Source organism: Rhipicephalus microplus, unplaced genomic scaffold (genome assembly GCF_043290135.1).
Source record: "Rhipicephalus microplus isolate Deutch F79 unplaced genomic scaffold, USDA_Rmic scaffold_13, whole genome shotgun sequence".
In the NCBI taxonomy this organism is placed as follows: domain Eukaryota; kingdom Metazoa; phylum Arthropoda; class Arachnida; order Ixodida; family Ixodidae; genus Rhipicephalus; species Rhipicephalus microplus.
Window position 1 is genome coordinate 3,747,238 of NW_027464586.1, and position 20,338 is coordinate 3,767,575.

Consider the following 20,338-nt stretch of genomic DNA (forward strand, 5'->3'; position numbering starts at 1 on the left):
GGTGGTGCGGCGCTTTTTTTTCTTTGGGCTGATCGCTTTGAAGATATGTTCTGATGGTGGTGAGAGTGGAGCACGACTGTCTCCGTGGTGCAATAGGCTAGCGCGATCGGCTCTTAACCGTAAGGTTGGAGGTACGAGCCCTCCAAGGAGTGGTGTGTTGCTTTTTATTCTTTGGGCTGATAGCTTTGAAGATATGTTCTGATGGTGGTGAGAGTGGAGCACGACTGTCTCCGTGGCGCAATCGGCTAGCGCGATCGGCTGTTAACCGAAAGGTTAGAGGTACGAGCCCACCCGGTGGTGGTGCGGCGCTTTTTTTTGGGCTGATAGCTCTGAAGAAATGTTCTGACAGTGGTGTGAGTGGAGCACGACTGTCTCCGTGGCGCAATTGGCTAGCGCGGTCGGCTGTTAACCGACAGGTTGGAGGTTCGAGCCCTCCCGGGAGTGGTGTGTTGCTTTTTTTATTTTGGGCTGATAGCTTTGAAAATATGTTTTGATGGTGGTGACTGTGAAGCAGGACTGTCTCCGTGACGCAATTGGCTATGCGATCGGCTGTTAACCGAAAGTTTGGAGGTACGAGCCCACCCGGTGGTGGTGCGGCGCTTTTTTTTCTTTGGGCTGATAGCTTTGAAGATATGTTCTGATGGTGGTGAGAGTGGAGCACGACTGTCTCTGTGGCGCAATTGGCTAGCGCGATCGGCTGTTAACCGAAAGTTTGGAGGTACGAGCCCACCCGGTGGTGGTGCGGCGCTTTTTTTTCTTTGGGCTGATAGCTTTGAAGAAATGTTCTGATGGTGGTGAGAGTGGAGCACGACTGTCTCCGTGGCGCAATTTGCTATCGCGATCGGCTGTTAACCGAAAGGTTGGAGGTACGAGCCCACATGGTGGTGGTGCGGCACTTTTTTTTTTCTTTGGGCTGATAGCTCTGAAGAAATGTTCTGACGGTGGTGTGAGTGGAGCACGACTGTCTCCGTGGCGCAATTGGCTAGCGCGATCGGCTGTTAACCGAAAGGTTGGAGGTTCGAGCCCTCCCGGGAGTGGTGTGTTGCTTTTTTTATTTTGGGCTTAGAGCTTTGAAAATATGTTCTGATGGTGGTGAGTGTGGAGCAGGACTGTCTCCGTGGCGCAATTGGCTAGCGCGATCGGCTGTTAACCGAAAGTTTGGAGGTACGAGCCCACCCGGTGGTGGTGTATTGCTTTTTTTTCTTTGGGCTGATAGCTTTGAAAATATGTTCTGATGGTGGTGAGAGTGGAGCACGACTGTCTCCGTGGCGCAATTGGCTAGCGCGATCGGCTGTTAACCGAAGGTTTGGAGGTACGAGCCCACCCGGTGGTGGTGTGGCGCTTTTTTTTCTTTGGGCTGATAGCTCTGAAGAAATGTTCTGACGGTGGTGAGAGTGGAGCACGACTGTCTTCGTGGCGCAATTGGCTATGCGATCGGCTGTTAACTGAAAGGCTGGAGGTTGGAGCCCTCCCGGGAGTGGTGTGTTGCTTTTTTTTTCTTTGGGCTGATAGCTTTGAAGATATGTTCTCATGGTGGTGAGAGTGGAGCAGGACTGTCTCCGTGGCGCAATTGGCTAGCGCGATTGGTGTTAACCGAGATGTTGGAGGTACGAGCCCACCCGGTGGTGGTGCGGCGCTTTTTTTTCTTTGGGCTGATAGCTTTGAAGAAATGTTCTGATGGTGGTGAGAGTGGAGCACGACTGTCTCCGTGGCGCAATTGGCTAGCGCGGTCGGCTGTTAACCGACAGGTTGGAGGTTCGAGCCCTCCCGGGAGTGGTGTGTTGCTTTTTTTATTTTGGGCTGATAGCTTTGAAAATATGTTTTGATGGTGGTGACTGTGAAGCAGGACTGTCTCCGTGACGCAATTGGCTAGCACGATCGGCTGTTAACCGAAAGGTTGGAGGTACGAGCCCACCCGGTGGAGGTGCGGCACTTTTTTTTCTTTGGCCTGATAGCTTTGAAGATATGTCCTGATGGTGGTGAGAGTGGAGCACGATTGTCTCCGTGGCACAATTGGCTAGCGCGATCGGCTGTTAACTGAGAGGTCTGAGGTTCCAGCCCTCCCGGGAGTGCTGTGTTGCTTTTTTTTGGGCTGATAGCTTAGAAGATATGTTCTGATGGTGGTGAGAGTGGAGCATGACTGTCTCCGTGGCGCAATTGGCTAGCGCGATCGGCTGTTAACCGAAAGGTTGGAGGTTCGAGCCCTCCAGGGAGTGGTGTGTTGCTTTTTTTTATTTTGGGCTGATAGCTTTGAAAATATGTTCTGATGGTGGTGAGTGTGGAGCAGGACTGTCTCCGTGGCGCAATTGGCTAGCGCGATGGGCTGTTAACCGAAAGGTTGGAGGTACGAGCCTACCCGGTGGAGGTGCGGCGCTTTTTTTTCTTTGGGCTGATAGCTTTGAAAATATGTTTTGATGGTGGTGAGTGTGAAGCAGGACTGTCTCCGTGACGCAATTGGCTAGCACGATCGGCTGTTAACCGAAAGGTTTGAGGTACGAGTCCACCCGGTGGAGGTGCTGCACTTTTTTTTCTTTGGCCTGATAGCTTTGAAGATATGTCCTGATGGTGGTGAGAGTGGAGCACGATTGTCTCCGTGGCGCAATTGGCTAGCGCGATGGGCTGTTAACTGAGAGGTCTGAGGTTCCAGCCCTCCCGGGAGTGCTGTGTTGCTTTTTTTGGGCTGATAGCTTAGAAGATATGTTCTGATGGTGGTGAGAGTGGAGCATGACTGTCTCCGTGGCGCAATTGGCTAGCGCGATCGGCTGTTAACCGAAAGGTTGGAGGTTCGAGCCCTCTCGGGAGTGGTGTGTTGCTTTTTTTATTTTGGGCTGATAGCTTTGAAAATATGTTCTGATGGTGGTGAGTGTGGAGCAGGACTGTCTCCGTGGCGCAATTTGCTATCGCGATCGGCTGTTAACCGAAATGTTGGAGGTACGAGCCCACATGGTGGTGGTGCGGCACTTTTTTTTCTTTGGGCTGATAGCTCTGAAGAAATGTTCTGACGGTGGTGAGAGTGGAGCACGACTGTCTCCGTGGCGCAATTGGCTATGCGAAAGGCTGTTAACAGGAAGGTTGGAGGTTCGAGCCCTACCGGGAGTGGTGTGTTGCTTTTTTTTCTTCGGTCTGATAGCTTTGAAGATATGTTCTCATGGTGGTGAGAGTGGAGCAGGACTGTCTCCGTGGCGCAATTGGCTAGCGCGATTGGCTGTTACCGAGAGGTTGGAGGTACGAGCCCACCCGGTGGTGGTGCGGCGCTTTTTTTTCTTTGGGCTGATAGCTTTGAAGAAATGTTCTGATGGTGGTGAGAGTGGAGCACGACTGTCTCCGTGGCGCAATTGGCTACGCGGTCGGCTGTTAACCGACAGGTTGGAGGTTCGAGCCCTCCCGGGAGTGGTGTGTTGCTTCTTTTTGGGCTGATCGCTTTGAAGATATGTTCTGATGGTGGTGAGAGTGGAGCACGACTGTCTCCGTGGCGCAATAGGCTAGCGCGATCGGCTCTTAACCGAAAGGTTGGAGGTACGAGCCCTCCAAGGAGTGGTGTGTTGCTTTTTATTCTTTGGGCTGATAGCTTTGAAGATATGTTCTGATGGTGGTGAGAGTGGAGCACGACTGTCTCCGTGGCGCAATCGGCTAGCGCGATCGGCTGTTAACCGAAAGGTTAGAGGTACGAGCCCACCCGGTGGTGGTGCGGCGCTTTTTTTTGGGCTGATAGCTCTGAAGAAATGTTCTGACAGTGGTGTGAGTGGAGCACGACTGTCTCCGTGGCGCAATTGGCTAGCGCGATCGGCTGTTAACCGAAAGGTTGGAGGTTCGAGCCCTCCCGGGAGTGGTGTGTTGCTTTTTTTTATTTTGGGCTGATAGCTTTGAAAATATGTTCTGATGGTGGTGAGTGTGGAGCAGGACTGTCTCCGTGGCGCAATTGGCTAGCGCGATGGGCTGTTAACCGAAAGGTTGGAGGTACGAGCCTACCCGGTGGAGGTGCGGCGCTTTTTTTTCTTTGGGCTGATAGCTTTGAAGATATGTTCTGATGGTGGAGAGAGTGGAGCACGACTGTCTCCTTGGCGCAATTGGCTAGCGCGATCGGCTGTTAACCGAGAGGTTGGAGGTTGGAGCCCACCCGGTGGTGGTGCGGCGATTTTTTTCCTTTTGGCTGATAGCTCTGAAGAAATGTTCTGACGGTGGTGAGAGTGGAGCACGATTGTCCATGGCGCAATTGGCTATGCGATCGGCTGTTAACTGAAAGGTTTGAGGTTCCAGTCCTCCCGGGAGTGCTGTATTGCTTTTTTTTCTTTGGGCTGATAGCTTTGAAGATATGTTCTGATGGTGGTGAGAGTGGAGCACGACTGTCTCCGTGGCGCAATTGGCTAGCGCGATCGGCTGTTAACCGAAAGTTTGGAGGTACGAGCCCACCCGGTGGTGGTGCGGCGCTTTTTTTTCTTTGGGCTGATAGCTTTGAAGATATGTTCTGATGGTGGTGAGAGTGGAGCACGACTGTCTCCGTGGCGCAATTGGCTAGCGCGATCGGCTGTTAACCGAAAGTTTGGAGGTACGAGCCCACCCGGTGGTGGTGCGGCGCTTTTTTTTCTTTGGGCTGATAGCTTTGAAGAAATGTTCTGATGGTGGTGAGAGTGGAGCACGACTGTCTCCGTGGCGCAATTTGCTATCGCGATCGGCTGTTAACCGAAAGGTTGGAGGTACGAGCCCACATGGTGGTGGTGCGGCACTTTTTTTTCTTTGGGCTGATAGCTCTGAAGAAATGTTCTGACGGTGGTGTGAGTGGAGCACGACTGTCTCCGTGGCGCAATTGGCAAGCGCGATCGGCTGTTAACCGAAAGGTTGGAGGTTCGAGCCCTCCCGGGAGTGGTGTGTTGCTTTTTTTATTTTGGGCTTAGAGCTTTGAAAATATGTTCTGATGGTGGTGAGTGTGGAGCAGGACTGTCTCCGTGGCGCAATTGGCTAGCGCGATCGGCTGTTAACCGAAAGGTTGGAGGTACGAGCCTACCCGGTTGAGGTGCGGCGCTTTTTTTTGGGCTGATAGCTTTGAAGATATGTTCTGATGGTGGTGAGAGTGGAGCACGACTGTCTCCTTGCGCAATTGGCTAGCGCGATCTGCTGTTAACCGAGAGGTTGGAGGTTGGAGCCCACCCGGTGGTGGTGCGGCGATTTTTTTCCTTTTGGCTGATAGCTCTGAAGAAATGTTCTGACGGTGGTGAGAGTGGAGCACGATTGTCTCCATGGCGCAATTGGCTATGCGATCGGCTATTAACTGAAAGGTTGGAGGTTCGAGTCCTCCCGGGAGTGGTGTATTGCTTTTTTTTCTTTGGGCTGATAGCTTTGAAAATATGTTCTGATGGTGGTGAGAGTGGAGCACGACTGTCTCCGTGGCGCAATTGGCTAGCGCGATCGGCTGTTAACCGAATGTTTGGAGGTACGAGCCCACCCGGTGGTGGTGTGGCGCTTTTTTTTCTTTGGGCTGATAGCTCTGAAGAAATGTTCTGACGGTGGTGAGAGTGGAGCACGACTGTCTTCGTGGCGCAATTGGCTATGCGATCGGCTGTTAACTGAAAGGCTGGAGGTTGGAGCCCTCCCGGGAGTGGTGTGTTGCTTTTTTTTTCTTTGGGCTGATAGCTTTGAAGATATGTTCTCATGGTGGTGAGAGTGGAGCAGGACTGTCTCCGTGGCGCAATTGGCTAGCGCGATTAGTGTTAACCGAGAGGTTGGAGGTACGAGCCCACCCGGTGGTGGTGCGGCGCTTTTTTTTCTTTGGGCTGATAGCTTTGAAGAAATGTTCTGATGGTGGTGAGAGTGGAGCACGACTGTCTCCGTGGCGCAATTGGCTAGCGCGGTCGGCTGTTAACCGACAGGTTGGAGGTTCGAGCCCTCCCGGGAGTGGTGTGTTGCTTTTTTTATTTTGGGCTGATAGCTTTGAAAATATGTTTTGATGGTGGTGAGTGTGAAGCAGGACTGTCTCCGTGACGCAATTGGCTAGCGCGATCGGCTGTTAACCGAAAGGTTGGAGGTACGAGCCCACTCGGTGGAGGTGCGGCGCTTTTTTTTCTTTGGCCTGATAGCTTTGAAGATATGTCCTGATGGTGGTGAGAGTGGAGCACGATTGTCTCCGTGGCGCAATTGGCTAGCGCGATCGGCTGTTAACTGAGAGGTCTGAGGTTCCAGCCCTCCCGGGAGTGCTGTGTTGCTTTTTTTGGGCTGATAGCTTAGAAGATATGTTCTGATGGTGGTGAGAGTGGAGCATGACTGTCTCCGTGGCGCAATTTGCTATCGCGATCGGCTGTTAACCGAAATGTTGGAGGTACGAGCCCACATGGTGGTGGTGCGGCACTTTTTTTTCTTTGGGCTGATAGCTCTGAAGAAATGTTCTGACGGTGGTGAGAGTGGAGCACGACTGTCTCCGTGGCGCAATTGGCTATGCGAAAGGCTGTTAACAGGAAGGTTGGAGGTTCGAGCCCTCCCGGGAGTGGTGTGTTGCTTTTTTTTCTTTGGGCTGATAGCTTTGAAGATATGTTCTCATGGTGGTGAGAGTGGAGCAGGACTGTCTCCGTTGCGCAATTGGCTAGCGCGATTGGCTGTTACCGAGAGGTTGGAGGTACGAGCCCACCCGGTGGTGGTGCGGCGCTTTTTTTTCTTTGGGCTGATAGCTTTGAAGAAATGTTCTGATGGTGGTGAGAGTGGAGCACGACTGTCTCCGTGGCGCAATTTGCTATCGCGATCGGCTGTTAACCGAAAGGTTGGAGGTACGAGCCAACATGGTGGTGGTGCGGCACTTTTTTTTTCTTTGGGCTGATAGCTCTGAAGAAATGTTCTGACGGTGGTGAGAGTGGAGCACGACTGTCGCCGTGGCGCAATTGGCTATGCGAAAGGCTGTTAACAGGAAGGTTGGAGGTTCGAGTCCTCCCGGGAGTGGTGTGTTGCTTTTTTTTCTTTGGGCTGATAGCTTTGAAGATATGTTTTCATGGTGGTGAGAGTGGAGCAGGACTGTCTCCGTGGCGCAATTGGCTAGCGCGATTGGCTGTTACCGAGAGGTTGGAGGTACGAGCCCACCCGGTGGTGGTGCGGCGCTTTTTTTTCTTTGGGCTGATAGCTTTGAAGAAATGTTCTGATGGTGGTGAGAGTGGAGCACGACTGTCTCCGTGGCGCAATTGGCTAGCGCGGTCGGCTGTTAACCGACAGGTTGGAGGTTCGAGCCCTCCCGGGAGTTGTGTGTTGCTTTTTTTATTTTGGGCTGATAGCTTTGAAAATATGTTTTGATGGTGGTGAGTGTGAAGCAGGACTGTCTCCGTGACGCTATTGGCTAGCGCGATCGGCTGTTAACCGAAAGGTTGGAGGTACGAGCCCACCCGGTGGACGTGCGGCGCTTTTTTTTCTTTGGCCTGATAGCTTTGAAGATATGTCCTGACGGTGGTGAGAGTGGAGCACGACTGTCTCCATGGCGCAAGTGGCTATGCGATCGGCTGTTAACTGAAAGGTTGGAGGTTCGAGCCCTCCCGGGAGTGGTGTGTTGCTTTTTTTATTTTGGGCTTAGAGCTTTGAAAATATGTTCTGATGGTGGTGAGTGTGGAGCAGGACTGTCTCCGTGGCGCAATTGGCTAGCGCGATCGGCTGTTAACCGAAAGGTTGGAGGTACGAGCCTACCCGGTGGAGGTGCGGCGCTTTTTTTTCTTTGGGCTGATAGCTTTGAAGATATGTTCTGATGGTGGTGAGAGTGGAGCACGACTGTCTCCTTGCGCAATTGGCTAGCGCGATCGGCTGTTAACCGAGAGGTTGGAGGTTGGAGCCCACCCGGTGGTGGTGCGGCGATTTTTTTCCTTTTGGCTGATAGCTCTGAAGAAATGTTCTGACGGTGGTGAGAGTGGAGCACGATTGTCTCCATGGCGCAATTGGCTATGCGATCGGCTGTTAACTGAAAGGTTGGAGGTTCGAGTCCTCCCGGGAGTGGTGTATTGCTTTTTTTTCTTTGGGCTGATAGCTTTGAAAATATGTTCTGATGGTGGTGAGAGTGGAGCACGACTGTCTCCGTGGCGCAATTGGCTAGCGCGATCGGCTGTTAACCGAAAGTTTGGAGGTACGAGCCCACCCGGTGGTGGTGTGGCGCTTTTTTTTCTTTGGGCTGATAGCTCTGAAGAAATGTTCTGACGGTGGTGAGAGTGGAGCACGACTGTCTTCGTGGCGCAATTGGCTATGCGATCAGCTGTTAACTGAAAGGCTGCAGGTTGGAGCCGTCCCGGGAGTGGTGTGTTGCTTTTTTTTTATTTGGGCTGATAGCTTTGAAGATATGTTCTCATGGTGGTGAGAGTGGAGAAGGACTGTCTCCGTGGCGCAATTGGCTAGCGCGATTGGTGTTAACCGAGAGGTTGGAGGTACGAGCCCACCCGGTGGTGGTGCGGCGCTTTTTTTTCTTTGGGCTGATAGCTTTGAAGAAATGTTCAGATGGTGGTGAGAGTGGAGCACGACTGTCTCCGTGGCGCAATTGGCTAGCGCGGTCGGCTGTTAAGCGACAGGTTGGAGGTTCGAGCCCTCCCGGGAGTGGTGTGTTGCTTTTTTTATTTTGGGCTGATAGCTTTGAAAATATGTTTTGATGGTGGTGAGTGTGAAGCAGGACTGTCTCCGTGACGCAATTGGCTAGCGCGATCGGCTGTTAACTGAAAGGTTGGAGGTACGAGCCCACCCGGTGGAGGTGGGGCGCTTTTTTTTCTTTGGCCTGATAGCTTTGAAGATATGTCCTGATGGTGGTGAGAGTGGAGCACGATTGTCTCCGTGGCGCAATTGGCTAGCGCGATCGGCTGTTAACTGAGAGGTCTGAGGTTCCAGACCTCCCGGGAGTGCTGTGTTGCTTTTTTTGGGCTGATAGCTTAGAAGATATGTTCTGATGGTGGTGAGAGTGGAGCACGACTGTCTCCGTGGCGCAATTTGCTATCGCGATCGGCTGTTAACCGAAATGTTGGAGGTACGAGCCCACATGGTGGTGGTGCGGCACTTTTTTTTCTTTGGGCTGATAGCTCTGAAGAAATGTTCTGACGGTGGTGAGAGTGGAGCACGACTGTCTCCGTGGCGCAATTGGCTATGCGAAAGGCTGTTAACAGGAAGGTTGGAGGTTCGAGCCTTCCCGGGAGTGGTGTGTTGCTTTTTTTTCTTTGGGCTGATAGCTTTGAAGATATGTTTTCTTGGTGGTGAGAGTGGAGCAGGACTGTCTCCGTGGCGCAATTGGCTAGCGCGATTGGCTGTTACCGAGAGGTTGGAGGTACGAGCCCACCCGGTGGTGATGCGGCGATTTTTTCCCTTTGGGCTGATAGCTCTGAAAAAAGTTCTGATGGTGGTGAGAGTGGAGCACGACTGTCTCCATGGCGCAAGTGGCTATGCGATCGGCTGTTAACTGAAAGGTTGGAGGTTCCAGCCCTCTCGGGAGTGGTGTGTTGCTTTTTTTGGGCTGATAGCTAAGAAGATATGTTCTGATGGTGGTGAGAGTGGAGCACGACTGTCTCCGTGGCGCAATTTGCTATCGCGATCGGCTGTTAACCCAAAGGTTGGAGGTACGAGCCCACACGGTGGTGGTGCGGCACTTTTTTTTAGGCTGATAGCTCTGAAGAAATGTTCTGACGGTGGTGAGAGTGGAGCACGACTGTCTCCGTGGCGCAATTGGCTATGCGAAAGGCTGTTAACCGGAAGGTTGGAGGTTCGAGCCCTCCCGGGAGTGGTGTGTTGCTTTTTTTCTTTGGGCTGATAGCTTTGAAGATATGTTCTGATGGTGGTGAGAGTGGAGCAGGACTGTCTCCGTGACGCAATTGGCTAGCGCGATCGGCTGTTAACCGAAAGGTTGGAGGTACGAGCCCACCCGATGGAGGTGCGGCGCTTTTTTTCTTTGGGCTGATAGCTTTGAAGATATGTCCTGATTGTGGTGAGAGTGGAGAACGACTGTCTCCGTGGCGCAATTGGCTAGCGCGATCGGCTGTTAACCGAGAGGTTGGAGGTACGAGCCCACCCGTTGGTGGTGCGGCGCTTTTTTTTCTTTGGGCTGATAGCTTTGAAGAAATGTTCTCATGGTGGTGAGAGTGGAGCACGACTGTCTCCGTGGCGCAATTGGCTATGCGAAAGGCTGTTAACCGGAAGGTTGGAGGTTCGAGCCCTCCCGGGAGTGGTGTGTTGCTTTTTTTCTTTGGGCTGATAGCTTTGAAGATATGTTCTGATGGTGGTGAGAGTGGAGCAGGACTGTCTCCGTGACGCAATTGGCTAGCGCGATTGGCTGTTAACCGAAAGGTTGGAGGTACGAGTCCACCCGGTGGTGGTGCGGCGCTTTTTTTTCTTTGGGCTGATCGCTTTGAAGATATGTTCTGATGGTGGTGAGAGTGGAGCACGACTGTCTCCGTGGCGCAATAGGCTAGCGCGATCGGCTCTTAACCGAAAGGTTGGAGGTACGAGCCCTCCAAGGAGTGGTGTGTTGCTTTTTATTCTTTGGGCTGATAGCTTTGAAGATATGTTCTGATGGTGGTGAGAGTGGAGCATGACTGTCTCCGTGGCGCAATCGGCTAGCGCGATCGGCTGTTAACTGAAAGGTTAGAGGTACGAGCCCACCCGGTGGTGGTGCGGCGCTTTTTTTGGGCTGATAGCTCTGAAGAAATGTTCTGACAAAGGTGTGAGTGGAGCACGACTGTCTCCGTGGCGCAATTGGCTAGCGCGATCGGCTGTTAACCGAAAGGTTGGAGGTTCGAGCCCTCCCGGGAGTGGTGTGTTGCTTTTTTTATTTTGGGCTGATAGCTTTGAAAATATGTTTTGATGGTGGTGAGTGTGGAGCAGGACTGTCTCCGTGGCGCAATTGGCCAGCGCGATGGGCTGTTAACCGAAAGGTTGGAGGTACGAGCCTACCCGGTGGAGGTGCGGCGCTTTTTTTTCTTTGGGCTGATAGCTTTGAAGATATGTTCTGATGGTGGAGAGAGTGGAGCACGACTGTCTCCTTGGCGCAATTGGCTAGCGCGATCGGCTGTTAAGCGAGAGGTTGGAGGTTGGAGCCCACCCGGTGGTGGTGCGGCGATTTTTTTCCTTTTGGCTGATAGCTCTGAAGAAATGTTCTGACGGTGGTGAGAGTGGAGCACGATTGTCTCCATGGCGCAATTGGCTATGCGATCGGCTGTTAACTGAAAGGTTGGAGGTTCCTGTCCTCCCGGGAGTGGTGTGTTGCTTTTTTTATTTTGGGCTGATAGCTTTGAAAATATGTTCTGATGGTGGTGAGTGTGGAGCAGGACTGTCTCCGTGGCGCAATTGGCTAGCGCGATGGGCTGTTAACCGAAAGGTTGGAGGTACGAGCCTACCCGGTGGAGGTGCGGCCCTTTTTTTTCTTTGGGCTGATAGCTTTGAAGATATGTTCTGATGGTGGAGAGAGTGGAGCACGACTGTCTCCTTGGCGCAATTGGCTAGCGCGATCCGCTGTTAACCGAGAGGTTGGAGGTTGGAGCCCACCCGGTGGTGGTGCGGCGATTTTTTTCCTTTTGGCTGATAGCTCTGAAGAAATGTTCTGACGGTGGTGAGAGTGGAGCACGATTGTCTCCATGGCGCAATTGGCTATGCGATCGGCTGTTAACTGAAAGGTTGGAGGTTCCAGTCCTCCCGGGAGTGGTGTATTGCTTTTTTTTCTTTGGGCTGATAGCTTTGAAGATATGTTCTGATGGTGGTGAGAGTGGAGCACGACTGTCTCCGTGGCGCAATTGGCTAGCGCGATCGGCTGTTAACCGAAAGTTTGGAGGTACGAGCCCACCCGGTGGTGGTGCGGCGCTTTTTTTTCTTTGGGCTGATAGCTTTGAAGATATGTTCTGATGGTGGTGAGAGTGGAGCACGACTGTCTCCGTGGCGCAATTGGCTAGCGCGATCGGCTGTTAACCGAAAGTTTGGAGGTACGAGCCCACCCGGTGGTGGTGCGGCGCTTTTTTTCTTTGGGCTGATAGCTTTGAAGAAATGTTCTGATGGTGGTGAGAGTGGAGCACGACTGTCTCTGTGGCGCAATTTGCTATCGCGATCGGCTGTTAACCGAAAGGTTGGAGGTACGAGCCCACATGGTGGTGGTGCGGCACTTTTTTTTTCTTTGGGCTGATAGCTCTGAAGAAATGTTCTGACGGTGGTGTGAGTGGAGCACGACTGTCTCCGTGGCGCAATTGGCTAGCGCGATCGGCTGTTAACCGAAAGGTTGGAGGTTCGAGCCCTCCCGGGAGTGGTGTGTTGCTTTTTTTATTTTGGGCTTAGAGCTTTGAAAATATGTTCTGATGGTGGTGAGTGTGGAGCAGGACTGTCTCCGTGGCGCAATTGGCTAGCGCGATCGGCTGTTAACCGAAAGGTTGGAGGTACGAGCCTACCCGGTGGAGGTGCGGCGCTTTTTTTTCTTTGGGCTGATAGCTTTGAAGATATGTTCTGATGGTGGTGAGAGTGGAGCACGACTGTCTCCTTGCGCAATTGGCTAGCGCGATCGGCTGTTAACCGAGAGGTTGGAGGTTGGAGCCCACCCGGTGGTGGTGCGGCGATTTTTTTCCTTTTGGCTGATAGCTCTGAAGAAATGTTCTGACGGTGGTGAGAGTGGAGCACGATTGTCTCCATGGCGCAATTGGCTATGCGATCGGCTGTTAACTGAAAGGTTGGAGGTTCGAGTCCTCCCGGGAGTGGTGTATTGCTTTTTTTTCTTTGGGCTGATAGCTTTGAAAATATGTTCTGATGGTGGTGAGAGTGGAGCACGACTGTCTCCGTGGCGCAATTGGCTAGCGCGATCGGCTGTTAACCGAAAGTTTGGAGGTACGAGCCCACCCGGTGGTGGTGTGGCGCTTTTTTTTCTTTGGGCTGATAGCTCTGAAGAAATGTTCTGACGGTGGTGAGAGTGGAGCACGACTGTCTTCGTGGCGCAATTGGCTATGCGATCGGCTGTTAACTGAAAGGCTGGAGGTTGGAGCCGTCCCGGGAGTGGTGTGTTGCTTTTTTTTTCTTTGGGCTGATAGCTTTGAAGATATGTTCTCATGGTGGTGAGAGTGGAGAAGGACTGTCTCCGTGGCGCAATTGGCTAGCGCGATTGGTGTTAACCGAGAGGTTGGAGGTACGAGCCCACCCGGTGGTGGTGCGGCGCTTTTTTTTCTTTGGGCTGATAGCTTTGAAGAAATGTTCAGATGGTGGTGAGAGTGGAGCACGACTGTCTCCGTGGCGCAATTGGCTAGCGCGGTCGGCTGTTAAGCGACAGGTTGGAGGTTCGAGCCCTCCCGGGAGTGGTGTGTTGCTTTTTTTATTTTGGGCTGATAGCTTTGAAAATATGTTTTGATGGTGGTGAGTGTGAAGCAGGACTGTCTCCGTGACGCAATTGGCTAGCGCGATCGGCTGTTAACTGAAAGGTTGGAGGTACGAGCCCACCCGGTGGAGGTGGGGCGCTTTTTTTTCTTTGGCCTGATAGCTTTGAAGATATGTCCTGATGGTGCTGAGAGTGGAGCACGATTGTCTCCGTGGCGCAATTGGCTAGCGCGATCGGCTGTTAACTGAGAGGTCTGAGGTTCCAGCCCTCCCGGGAGTGCTGTGTTGCTTTTTTTTGGGCTGATAGCTTAGAAGATATGTTCTGATGGTGGTGAGAGTGGAGCACGACTGTCTCCGTGGCGCAATTTGCTATCGCGATCGGCTGTTAACCGAAATGTTGGAGGTACGAGCCCACATGGTGGTGGTGCGGCACTTTTTTTTCTTTGGGCTGATAGCTCTGAAGAAATGTTCTGACGGTGGTGAGAGTGGAGCACGACTGTCTCCGTGGCGCAATTGGCTATGCGAAAGGCTGTTAGCAGGAAGGTTGGAGGTTAGAGCCCTCCCGGGAGTGGTGTGTTGCTTTTTTTTCTTTGGGCTGATAGCTTTGAAGATATGTTTTCATGGTGGTGAGAGTGGAGCAGGACTGTCTCCGTGGCGCAATTGGCTAGCGCGATTGGCTGTTACCGAGAGGTTGGAGGTACGAGCCCACCCGGTGGTGATGCGGCGATTTTTTCCCTTTGGGCTGATAGCTCTGAAAAAAGTTCTGATGGTGGTGAGAGTGGAGCACGACTGTCTTCATGGCGCAAGTGGCTATGCGATCGGCTGTTAACTGAAAGTTTGGAGGTTCCAGCCCTCTCGGGAGTGGTGTGTTGCTTTTTTTTGGGCTGATAGCTAAGAAGATATGTTCTGATGGTGGTGAGAGTGGAGCACGACTGTCTCCGTGGCGCAATATGCTATCGCGATCGGCTGTTAACCCAAAGGTTGGAGGTACGAGCCCACACAGTGGTGGTGCGGCACTTTTTTTTAGGCTGATAGCTCTGAAGAAATGTTCTGACGGTGGTGAGAGTGGAGCACGACTGTCTCCGTGGCGCAATTGGCTATGCGAAAGGCTGTTAACCGGAAGGTTGGAGGTTCGAGCCCTCCCGGGAGTGGTGTGTTGCTTTTTTTTCTTTGAGCTGATAGCTTTGAAGATATGTTCTGATGGTGGTGAGAGTGGAGCAGGACTGTCTCCGTGGCGCAATTGGCTAGCGCGATTGGCTGTTAACCGAAAGGTTGGAGGTACGAGTCCACCTGGTGGTGGTGCGGCGCTTTTTTTTCTTTGGGCTGATCGCTTTGAAGATATGTTCTGATGGTGGTGAGAGTGGAGCACGACTGTCTCCGTGGTGCAATAGGCTAGCGCGATCGGCTCTTAACCGAAAGGTTGGAGGTACGAGCCCTCCAAGGAGTGGTGTGTTGCTTTTTATTCTTTGGGCTGATAGCTTTGAAGATATGTTCTGATGGTGGTGAGAGTGGAGCACGACTGTCTCCGTGGCGCAATCGGCTAGCGCGATCGGCTGTTAACCGAAAGGTTAGAGGTACGAGCCCACCCGGTGGTGGTGCGGCGCTTTTTTTTGGGCTGATAGCTCTGAAGAAATGTTCTGACAGTGGTGTGAGTGGAGCACGACTGTCTCCGTGGCGCAATTGGCTAGCGCGGTCGGCTGTTAACCGACAGGTTGGAGGTTCGAGCCCTCCCGGGAGTGGTGTGTTGCTTTTTTTATTTTGGGCTGATAGCTTTGAAAATATGTTTTGATGGTGGTGACTGTGAAGCAGGACTGTCTCCGTGACGCAATTGGCTAGCACGATCGGCTGTTAACCGAAAGGTTGGAGGTACGAGCCCACCCGGTGGAGGTGCGGCACTTTTTTTTCTTTGGGCTGATAGCTTTGAAGATATGTTCTGATGGTGGAGAGAGTGGAGCACGACTGTCTCCTTGGCGCAATTGGCTAGCGCGATCGGCTGTTAACCGAGAGGTTGGAGGTTGGAGCCCACCCGGTGGTGGTGCGGCGATTTTTTTCCTTTTGGCTGATAGCTCTGAAGAAATGTTCTGACGGTGGTGAGAGTGGAGCACGATTGTCTCCATGGCGCAATTGGCTATGCGATCGGCTGTTAACCGAAAGTTTGGAGGTACGAGCCCACCCGGTGGTGGTGCGGCGCTTTTTTTTCTTTGGGCTGATAGCTTTGAAGATATGTTCTGATGGTGGTGAGAGTGGAGCACGACTGTCTCCGTGGCGCAATTGGCTAGCGCGATCGGCTGTTAACCGAAAGTTTGGAGGTACGAGCCCACCCGGTGGTGGTGCGGCGCTTTTTTTTCTTTGGGCTGATAGCTTTGAAGAAATGTTCTGATGGTGGTGAGAGTGGAGCACGACTGTCTCCGTGGCGCAATTTGCTATCGCGATCGGCTGTTAACCGAAAGGTTGGAGGTACGAGCCCACATGGTGGTGGTGCGGCACTTTTTTTTTCTTTGGGCTGATAGCTCTGAAGAAATGTTCTGACGGTGGTGTGAGTGGAGCACGACTGTCTCCGTGGCGCAATTGGCTAGCGCGATCGGCTGTTAACCGAAAGGTTGGAGGTTCGAGCCCTCCCGGGAGTGGTGTGTTGCTTTTTTTATTTTGGGCTTAGAGCTTTGAAAATATGTTCTGATGGTGGTGAGTGTGGAGCAGGACTGTCTCCGTGGCGCAATTGGCTAGCGCGATCGGCTGTTAACCGAAAGTTTGGAGGTACGAGCCCACCCGGTGGTGGTGTATTGCTTTTTTTTCTTTGGGCTGATAGCTTTGAAAATATGTTCTGATGGTGGTGAGAGTGGAGCACGACTGTCTCCGTGGCGCAATTGGCTAGCGCGATCGGCTGTTAACCGAAGGTTTGGAGGTACGAGCCCACCCGGTGGTGGTGTGGCGCTTTTTTTTCTTTGGGCTGATAGCTCTGAAGAAATGTTCTGACGGTGGTGAGAGTGGAGCACGACTGTCTTCGTGGCGCAATTGGCTATGCGATCGGCTGTTAACTGAAAGGCTGGAGGTTGGAGCCCTCCCGGGAGTGGTGTGTTGCTTTTTTTTTCTTTGGGCTGATAGCTTTGAAGATATGTTCTCATGGTGGTGAGAGTGGAGCAGGACTGTCTCCGTGGCGCAATTGGCTAGCGCGATTGGTGTTAACCGAGATGTTGGAGGTACGAGCCCACCCGGTGGTGGTGCGGCGCTTTTTTTTCTTTGGGCTGATAGCTTTGAAGAAATGTTCTGATGGTGGTGAGAGTGGAGCACGACTGTCTCCGTGGCGCAATTGGCTAGCGCGGTCGGCTGTTAACCGACAGGTTGGAGGTTCGAGCCCTCCCGGGAGTGGTGTGTTGCTTTTTTTATTTTGGGCTGATAGCTTTGAAAATATGTTTTGATGGTGGTGACTGTGAAGCAGGACTGTCTCCGTGACGCAATTGGCTAGCACGATCGGCTGTTAACCGAAAGGTTGGAGGTACGAGCCCACCCGGTGGAGGTGCGGCACTTTTTTTTCTTTGGCCTGATAGCTTTGAAGATATGTCCTGATGGTGGTGAGAGTGGAGCACGATTGTCTCCGTGGCACAATTGGCTAGCGCGATCGGCTGTTAACTGAGAGGTCTGAGGTTCCAGCCCTCCCGGGAGTGCTGTGTTGCTTTTTTTTTGGGCTGATAGCTTAGAAGATATGTTCTGATGGTGGTGAGAGTGGAGCATGACTGTCTCCATGGCGCAATTGGCTAGCGCGATCGGCTGTTAACCGAAAGGTTGGAGGTTCGAGCCCTCCAGGGAGTGGTGTGTTGCTTTTTTTTATTTTGGGCTGATAGCTTTGAAAATATGTTCTGATGGTGGTGAGTGTGGAGCAGGACTGTCTCCGTGGCGCAATTGGCTAGCGCGATGGGCTGTTAACCGAAAGGTTGGAGGTACGAGCCTACCCGGTGGAGGTGCGGCGCTTTTTTTTCTTTGGGCTGATAGCTTTGAAAATATGTTTTGATGGTGGTGAGTGTGAAGCAGGACTGTCTCCGTGACGCAATTGGCTAGCACGATCGGCTGTTAACCGAAAGGTTTGAGGTACGAGTCCACCCGGTGGAGGTGCTGCGCTTTTTTTTCTTTGGCCTGATAGCTTTGAAGATATGTCCTGATGGTGGTGAGAGTGGAGCACGATTGTCTCCGTGGCGCAATTGGCTAGCGCGATGGGCTGTTAACTGAGAGGTCTGAGGTTCCAGCCCTCCCGGGAGTGCTGTGTTGCTTTTTTTGGGCTGATAGCTTAGAAGATATGTTCTGATGGTGGTGAGAGTGGAGCATGACTGTCTCCGTGGCGCAATTGGCTAGCGCGATCGGCTGTTAACCGAAAGGTTGGAGGTTCGAGCCCTCTCGGGAGTGGTGTGTTGCTTTTTTTATTTTGGGCTGATAGCTTTGAAAATATGTTCTGATGGTGGTGAGTGTGGAGCAGGACTGTCTCCGTGGCGCAATTTGCTATCGCGATCGGCTGTTAACCGAAATGTTGGAGGTACGAGCCCACATGGTGGTGGTGCGGCACTTTTTTTTCTTTGGGCTGATAGCTCTGAAGAAATGTTCTGACGGTGGTGAGAGTGGAGCACGACTGTCTCCGTGGCGCAATTGGCTATGCGAAAGGCTGTTAACAGGAAGGTTGGAGGTTCGAGCCCTACCGGGAGTGGTGTGTTGCTTTTTTTTCTTTGGTCTGATAGCTTTGAAGATATGTTCTCATGGTGGTGAGAGTGGAGCAGGACTGTCTCCGTGGCGCAATTGGCTAGCGCGATTGGCTGTTACCGAGAGGTTGGAGGTACGAGCCCACCCGGTGGTGGTGCGGCGCTTTTTTTTCTTTGGGCTGATAGCTTTGAAGAAATGTTCTGATGGTGGTGAGAGTGGAGCACGACTGTCTCCGTGGCGCAATTGGCTACGCGGTCGGCTGTTAACCGACAGGTTGGAGGTTCGAGCCCTCCCGGGAGTGGTGTGTTGCTTCTTTTTGGGCTGATCGCTTTGAAGATATGTTCTGATGGTGGTGAGAGTGGAGCACGACTGTCTCCGTGGCGCAATAGGCTAGCGCGATCGGCTCTTAACCGAAAGGTTGGAGGTACGAGCCCTCCAAGGAGTGGTGTGTTGCTTTTTATTCTTTGGGCTGATAGCTTTGAAGATATGTTCTGATGGTGGTGAGAGTGGAGCACGACTGTCTCCGTGGCGCAATCGGCTAGCGCGATCGGCTGTTAACCGAAAGGTTAGAGGTACGAGCCCACCCGGTGGTGGTGCGGCGCTTTTTTTTGGGCTGATAGCTCTGAAGAAATGTTCTGACAGTGGTGTGAGTGGAGCACGACTGTCTCCGTGGCGCAATTGGCTAGCGCGATCGGCTGTTAACCGAAAGGTTGGAGGTTCGAGCCCTCCCGGGAGTGGTGTGTTGCTTTTTTTTATTTTGGGCTGATAGCTTTGAAAATATGTTCTGATGGTGGTGAGTGTGGAGCAGGACTGTCTCCGTGGCGCAATTGGCTAGCGCGATGGGCTGTTAACCGAAAGGTTGGAGGTACGAGCCTACCCGGTGGAGGTGCGGCGCTTTTTTTTCTTTGGGCTGATAGCTTTGAAGATATGTTCTGATGGTGGAGAGAGTGGAGCACGACTGTCTCCTTGGCGCAATTGGCTAGCGCGATCGGCTGTTAACCGAGAGGTTGGAGGTTGGTGCCCACCCGGTGGTGGTGCGGCGATTTTTTTCCTTTTGGCTGATAGCTCTGAAGAAATGTTCTGACGGTGGTGAGAGTGGAGCACGATTGTCTCCATGGCGCAATTGGCTATGCGATCGGCTGTTAACTGAAAGGTTGGAGGTTCCAGTCCTCCCGGGAGTGCTGTATTGCTTTTTTTTCTTTGGGCTGATAGCTTTGAAGATATGTTCTGATGGTGGTGAGAGTGGAGCACGACTGTCTCCGTGGCGCAATTGGCTAGCGCGATCGGCTGTTAACCGAAAGTTTGGAGGTACGAGCCCACCCGGTGGTGGTGCGGCGCTTTTTTTTCTTTGGGCTGATAGCTTTGAAGATATGTTCTGATGGTGGTGAGAGTGGAGCACGACTGTCTCCGTGGCGCAATTGGCTAGCGCGATCGGCTGTTAACCGAAAGTTTGGAGGTACGAGCCCACCCGGTGGTGGTGCGGCGCTTTTTTTTCTTTGGGCTGATAGCTTTGAAGAAATGTTCTGATGGTGGTGAGAGTGGAGCACGACTGTCTCCGTGGCGCAATTTGCTATCGCGATCGGCTGTTAACCGAAAGGTTGGAGGTACGAGCCCACATGGTGGTGGTGCGGCACTTTTTTTTCTTTGGGCTGATAGCTCTGAAGAAATGTTCTGACGGTGGTGTGAGTGGAGCACGACTGTCTCCGTGGCGCAATTGGCAAGCGCGATCGGCTGTTAACCGAAAGGTTGGAGGTTCGAGCCCTCCCGGGAGTGGTGTGTTGCTTTTTTTATTTTGGGCTTAGAGCTTTGAAAATATGTTCTGATGGTGGTGAGTGTGGAGCAGGACTGTCTCCGTGGCGCAATTGGCTAGCGCGATCGGCTGTTAACCGAAAGGTTGGAGGTACGAGCCTACCCGGTTGAGGTGCGGCGCTTTTTTTTTGGGCTGATAGCTTTGAAGATATGTTCTGATGGTGGTGAGAGTGGAGCACGACTGTCTCCTTGCGCAATTGGCTAGCGCGATCTGCTGTTAACCGAGAGGTTGGAGGTTGGAGCCCACCCGGTGGTGGTGCGGCAATTTTTTTCCTTTTGGCTGATAGCTCTGAAGAAATGTTCTGACGGTGGTGAGAGTGGAGCACGATTGTCTCCATGGCGCAATTGGCTATGCGATCGGCTATTAACTGAAAGGTTGGAGGTTCGAGTCCTCCCGGGAGTGGTGTATTGCTTTTTTTTCTTTGGGCTGATAGCTTTGAAAATATGTTCTGATGGTGGTGAGAGTGGAGCACGACTGTCTCCGTGGCGCAATTGGCTAGCGCGATCGGCTGTTAACCGAATGTTTGGAGGTACGAGCCCACCCGGTGGTGGTGTGGCGCTTTTTTTTCTTTGGGCTGATAGC

General features: G+C 52.5%; 6 non-coding genes across 6 annotated transcripts; all 6 read left to right on the forward strand.

Moving 5' to 3' along the window:
• The first annotated feature begins 367 nt into the window (after positions 1 to 367).
• Positions 368 to 444, forward strand: TRNAN-GUU (transfer RNA asparagine (anticodon GUU)). The gene has a single exon. It is a non-coding gene; the product is annotated as a tRNA-Asn (tRNA).
• Positions 445 to 1,699: 1,255 nt separating this feature from the next.
• Positions 1,700 to 1,776, forward strand: TRNAN-GUU (transfer RNA asparagine (anticodon GUU)). Its single transcript has one exon. It is a non-coding gene; the product is annotated as a tRNA-Asn (tRNA).
• A 4,039-nt stretch (positions 1,777 to 5,815) lies between these two features.
• On the forward strand, positions 5,816 to 5,892 carry TRNAN-GUU (transfer RNA asparagine (anticodon GUU)). Its single transcript has one exon. It is a non-coding gene; the product is annotated as a tRNA-Asn (tRNA).
• Positions 5,893 to 7,139: 1,247 nt separating this feature from the next.
• On the forward strand, positions 7,140 to 7,216 carry TRNAN-GUU (transfer RNA asparagine (anticodon GUU)). Its single transcript has one exon. It is a non-coding gene; the product is annotated as a tRNA-Asn (tRNA).
• A 7,709-nt stretch (positions 7,217 to 14,925) lies between these two features.
• Positions 14,926 to 15,002, forward strand: TRNAN-GUU (transfer RNA asparagine (anticodon GUU)). Its single transcript has one exon. It is a non-coding gene; the product is annotated as a tRNA-Asn (tRNA).
• A 1,550-nt stretch (positions 15,003 to 16,552) lies between these two features.
• On the forward strand, positions 16,553 to 16,629 carry TRNAN-GUU (transfer RNA asparagine (anticodon GUU)). The gene has a single exon. It is a non-coding gene; the product is annotated as a tRNA-Asn (tRNA).
• Positions 16,630 to 20,338: the final 3,709 nt, after the last annotated feature.